Source organism: Girardinichthys multiradiatus, chromosome 3 (genome assembly GCF_021462225.1).
Source record: "Girardinichthys multiradiatus isolate DD_20200921_A chromosome 3, DD_fGirMul_XY1, whole genome shotgun sequence".
NCBI lineage: Eukaryota > Metazoa > Chordata > Actinopteri > Cyprinodontiformes > Goodeidae > Girardinichthys > Girardinichthys multiradiatus.
The window spans coordinates 42,981,275-42,987,787 of record NC_061796.1 but is presented as its reverse complement, the minus strand read 5'-3'; positions in this window follow the sequence as shown (position 1 = coordinate 42,987,787).

Genomic DNA, 6,513 nt, shown 5'->3' with positions numbered 1-6,513 from the left:
CTAATCCAGGAGGTCACAAAAGAACAGAGAAAGCACTGCAGACTTAAATGTCTCAATTAAGGTCAGTGGTCATAATTCAATAATAAGAAACAGACTGGACAAAAATGGCCTCCACAGGAGATTCCAAAGCTAAGTAACACTTCTGACCAGAAATAACACAAAGGCCTGTCTCAAATTTGCCAAGAAACATCCTGATGAATCCAAAGACTTTTGGGGAAAAACATTGAACTTTTTAGAAGGTTTTTATTCTGTAACATCTGGCATAAAACTAACATAAGTTACTGTTTTCTCTACCAGAAAATTCTAAGAAAGAATATCCAGCCATCAGTTTGTGACCTTAACGACCCAAAGTTATGGAGCAGGATAATTGTCTGAAGCCCACCAAAAAATGCACCTCTACATAGCTCAAAACAAATAAAGGTTTTGGTGTGGTCTAGTCAAAGTATAGACTTAAACACGCTGTTCACACGTGAAAGCCCCCCGATGTGACTGAATAAAACTATTTAGGGCCAAAATCTCTGCTCACTAATGTATAAGACTCATGGCCAGGGCAATTGAGTGTTGATTGCACATAGGGCCAGGTTGTGGTGGATACCTTTTCACCTTAATCATCATGATAAAATTGCATTATCTATTCAATTAGGGGTGATATTAAAACTAGTCTGATCATCTAAAACATTTAAACGTTTTGTGGAAAAGTAAAATCCGCAAAAAAATTTCTTGTAATTCTTTTTTATGGTACCTTGTGTAACAATAGATGCACCTCAAACACACACAACAGGCAAGTACATCTACATGTGAACAAAAGCTGAGTTAATCACCTAAATACAAAAATATATATAGAGGATATTCTAAACTGTGCACTCTTACTGTGACACACACAAACCCCTCAGGTTAGAATTACACTCTAATAAACTCCAACATATTCAACACTGCAGAACTTCACCAGCATACACAAATGCTTACATATGTTATCCACAAGTAGTTTTACATCCAAATGCTCTGCCCAATGAGCCCAGAACTGTAACATGTGTTTGTTGTGTGTTTTAGGTGTTTACCTTCCTCCATAGTCACTGCATCAGAGCCACCAAAGCTATCAACATAGTTAAATGACCATGTCAGCTTTACCAAGATAAGCGCAGCAATCGAGAGTTGTTGCCGCTTTGCATTCTTACTGACGAGATGACTGTTGACAGTCATCTGGAGTTCACAGAGTGCGTGCTCTGATCCCTTACCTGAGCTGTCTATAGCAAGCTGCCAGTGCTATCACAATTAATAAACCACAAACATTGGTTTTAGTCTTAGGTCAAGATGCTAGTTGTAAAATTTGTGCATGTGTTAAAGTGGGTTTAAATAACGAATAATTTCATTTGAATTAGAAAGAACTGGAAACTGTTTCCCTTTCTTTTCTGCAAGTTTGTCGTTAGAGAAGTCCAAGATAGCACCTGTGCCACTTGTAAGGGTGTGAATGTAATAAAATATACTAAAGGTCACTCTACATGAGAGTAAGTAAGCGCTAACTAGGAGCTAAGTAAGCTCCTAACTCTTCTACTCACTCTGTATAACCTGGTTGAGGAAGGGTCAGCAGGTTTGCTGGACAGTTGGGACCTCGACCTTTAGTGTGATATCCTACTAATACCCAAGCAAGAGCCTAAATTGCAAGAGCCTAAATCCTGCAAGGTCAGAGGGACTGTGAGTATCTTTGCATGGAAAATAAACACACACACACACACACACACACACACACACGCACACACATTTCAGCATACAGACTGGTGGAAGCCCATCAGCGATTGATTTCTTGAGATCCCCCCATTTAAGCAGATAAGGGTTACACCTCTGATCCGTACTAAGGTGAGATGAAGGTGGATCAACTGGCTTTCCTCCCACCTTTACTTGGCAAGCTTTTCTCCCTCCTATGTTTTCACCAAAACACAAATATAAATGAAAAGGAACAAAATAATTGAACACATTAGTTGGGACAAAGATACAGATTTCAGGCAGGTCACCAGAGTCCTCTGCGACTGCATGACCTCCCCCCTTCTAAACGCTAAGGATTAATACTATAACTCCCAGTTTCTAACTGTGTAGCTGAATGCTGGCCAGCTACCATCAAGCATGAACAAGCCATAAAAGTTACAGAGATACATGCTGTCTGGTGGGCGTTCAGTTTTATGAGACCAAACCATGCCACTACGCCAAGCCATGGGCAGCAATAATCACTCAGAAGCCAAGAAAGGCTTCTAGAAAAACAACAAACTGTAGGATTTTGTTTCTGGAAAAGTATGGAAGTTTGACATGAAAACTGTCTAAAAATCCTCAATTTAGCACACAAAAACATGAGAACTATAATTGTATTACAGGGGTTGGACAAGGAAACTGAAACACCTGGTTTTAGACCACAATAATTTATTAGCATGGTGTAGGGCCTCCTTTTGCGGCCAATACAGCGTCTATTTGTCTTGGGAATGACATATACAAGTCCTGCACAGTGGTCAGAGGGATTTTAAACCATTCTTCTTGCAGGATAGTGGCCAGGTCACTACGTGATACTGGTGGAGGAAAACGTTTCCTGACTCGCTCCTCCAAAACACCCCAAAGTGGCTCAATAATATTTAGATCTGGTGACTGCGCAGGCCATGGGTGATGTTCAACTTCACTTTTATGTTCATCAAACCAATCTTTCACAATTTTTGCTGTGTGTATTGGTGCATTGTCATCCAGATACACGGCACCGCCTTCAGGAGACAATGTTTGAACCATTGGATGCACATTGTCCTCAAGAATGGTTCGGTAGTCCTTGGCAGTGATGCGCCCATCTAGCACAAGTATTGGGCAAAGGGATGCCATGATATGGCAGCCCAAACCATCACTGATCCACCCCCATGCTTCACTCTGGGCATGCAACAGTCTGGGTGGTACGCTACTTTGGGGCTTCTCCACAACGTAACTCTCCCGGATGTGGGGAAAACAGTAAAGGTGGACTCATCAGAGAACAATACATGTTTCACATTGTCCACAGCCTAAGATTTGCGCTCCTTGCACCATTGAAACCAACGTTTGGCATTGGCATGAGTGACCAAAGGTTTGGCTATAGCAGCCCGGCCGTGTATATTGACCCTGTGGAGCTCCCGACGGACAGTTCTGGTGGAAACAGGAGAGTTGAGGTGCACATTTAATTCTGCCGTGATTTGGGTAGCCGTGGTTTTATGTTTTTTGGATACAATCCGGGTTAGCACCCGAACATCCCTTTCAGACAGCTTCCTCTTGCGTCCACAGTTAATCCTGTTGGATGTGGTTCGTCCTTCTTGGTGGTATGCTGACATTACCCTGGATACCGTGGCTCTTGATACATGACAAAGACTTCCTGTCTTGGTCATAGATGCGCCAGCAAGACGTGCACCAACAATTTGTCCTTTTTTGAACTCTGGTATGTCACCCATAATGTTGTGTGCATTTCAATATTTTGAGCAAAACTGTGCTTTTACCCTGCTAATTGAACCTTCCCACTCTGCTCTTACTGGTTCAATGTGCAACCAATGAAGAGTGGCTACCAGGCTGGTCCAATTTAGCCATGAAACCTCCTACACTAAAATGACAGGTGTTTCAGTTTCATTGTCCAACCCTTGTACATATTTGTTTAAATTTTAGGGTTTAGACCAAACACAATGGAGGAGAGAAAAAGCACACTCCTCTTGTGGGACAAGATGTAAACTACCTATTTTTTCTGGGCTTTTTTTCTTGTTTGTGTTTTGAAAAGAAAAAGTTGTTAAAAGTTCTGACATTTTATTGGTTAAACACAAACTAGATTAGTGCTATGATTAATATTTCGGAACCACTCTAGTTTTACTCCCATCTGCTTGTGGATTTATAGCCTAGTTCCCTCACTGTTGCATTAAAGAACATCAAAAGAGGATCAGACCCCTTTAATCCCAGAAACTTTCCCTCTTTGTCTCTTTTTATTAGTTTTCTTTCTCTTTAACCTTCCCTCTCTCAGACTCGCACCCATTGTGAAGCACATATTGCACAGCATTAGATTTATTCCACTATGTTTCCTCTGTGGCTCATTTCCATAAATCACGTCAGTGTGTTTGTAGCTGGGGGGACGTTAATAAGAGGCGGCAGTCCAAACACAGCATGCATAAAACCCTAAAACACTTCCGACGAGCAGAGCTGACCGGCTCCATCGCAACATCCATCAATGCAAAGAGCTGGTCACCAAATTTCTCTGGGAGACAGTGAGGAAATGTTTTGTCATCTGAAGAGCACTTTTGAAATAAAGCGTGTGTGGGTTTGAAGTGTGTTTGTCTTGTCTACTTTCTCATGTCGGACCACATGCAGAGCTGAGAGGGGGTCAAAATCATCATTGGTGTGTGATGGTTCATGTTTGTTCACCAAGTAGTGTACGTAGCTTCATGCTCATTAGTTGTGAAGTAAAAGGTGAAGATATTACTTGGGCGTAGCCATTGTTTCCATATAAATTTCCACTCAGATCCTCCTTCCTGTGTTGCTGGGTTGAAGGCAAAGCGGGTTTTTGTGTATACGTGTATATGTGTGTGTGTGTGTGTGTGTGTGTGTGTGTGTGTGTGTGTGTTTCCCACGGTGCTGTGATTGAATCAGCCTCAGATACTATCTACTGTCCTCCCCCACACCTCCTCCTGTTTACAAAACATTTCCTGTCTGGCCTGAGGAGTTAAGGTCACAGAGTAAACTGGGGCTGGATTTTGGCCTTGAGTTTGGTCCGTTGTTACATGGACAAATCAGGAAAACAAAAATTGGAAAACAGGTGGTATATATTGGAAATACACAATCAATGTACTGTCAATTAACAGTAGGAGATCTACAAGGCTCTATACTGGGAACAGTCATATTTATACTTTATATTAACACTTTACCAAATGTTTGTTCTGATGTTAAAATATAATTATTTGTCGATGATGCTGTACTATACACATAAGGCAGAATAAAGGTGACATTTTTACACATAGCCTAATGTACTGTTTTACAAACTTGTCCCAAACTACAGCAGGTACATTAAAGCCCATTGAGTCTGTTTTACAAAAGACACAAACGTTTTGGCTGGAAACATTTTTGTTTCCATTGTATTAACACTGTTAGTAAGTACAGTAAGTACAACATCTTTAGGAATGTTTGTCTTGTTTTTAAATGTGTTTGCTCCTCAACCATAAATTTACTTTATTCAAATAAAAGACAATAGCACAAAAAAAAAAAAACAGATCGCAATCCAGAGGAGACTGGTATACAACTAAGCAAAGGACCATGTTTAGTCTGTTGGTTGGTTCTGTCTAACCCTATCTCTATCTAAACCCTGCAACAAATAACATGCAGTTTATTGATGCCTTAACAGATCAGAAAAGTACTTTATTTTTCTTAACTCGAGCACTTTTGCGTCGCAATGTTTGGCAGCATGACTTTTTAAAGCCAATAAAGACTTGTTAAGTTGTTAAACGGAACAAAAAGGCCCATCTCACATCTTCCGGACAGTATCTTGATGATCCTCAAGACATTTTGGAAAATACTTTGTGGACTAATGAGAAAAAAGTGAAACTCTTTGGAGTGTGTACATCCTGCAACATCATGTGTAAAACTGACAGCATTTCAGAAAAACATCATACCGACAGCCAAACATGGTGGTGGCACTGTAATGACCTGGGGCTGATTTGCGTGTTCAGAACCTCCTAAACTGTTTGTAGTTGGTGGAACAATGAATTTTGCTCTATAGTAGAAAATCCTACATCACTATCAGCTCCAGAACTTAAGCTCCAAATCAAACCATCACGTCCATTTTAGAGACACTCAAACAAAATGAAGGTGTAGGAGTGGCCTAGTAAAAGTCTAGACTAAAACGTCAGTGAGTGTGCATTCACACAAGTATAGCTCAACGGACTCGGCTGGGAAGGGAAGGGTGAACCAAACCTTCTGCACTGAACTTTTGAAAGCGAGCCCAACTGCTTGGAAAATATCATGATTCTCTAGTACCCACTTTGGGGCATTAGCTGCACAATATGGGCAGCAAGTGATCATGGCACACAATTTTGAGATTTAATCACAAAATGATCATATCACTAATTCCCATTTGAATTACAAATATCTGAAATGAGAGCTTCTTCTGGTAAGACCCCAATTGCTGATATGAAAAACGTTAATTCTTGAAAAAAAAAATTTTTTTGGGAATAAATGTAGCTAAAAACCCAGTATACATGTATACAAAATATGTAATTTGTCTCAGAATGGACGTTTGAGAGCGCTGAAATCCATACTGGATTTCTGAACTGTTAGTCATTACTGTGAAGAATTGTTTTTTGGATATTTGGTTTAAAGATCCACTGAGGCTATTCAATGTTAAAATGTCCTGCTGTATGCAAACGACCTATGCCATGAGTTGGACTTGATCGTATTTGGGTAGTTAAGTTTCTTGCGTTTAGAGTTGTATTCGGTTTCTTATAGGTAGCTTCTTTTTTTATTAAGGATAGTGTGGCCCTTACAATTCAA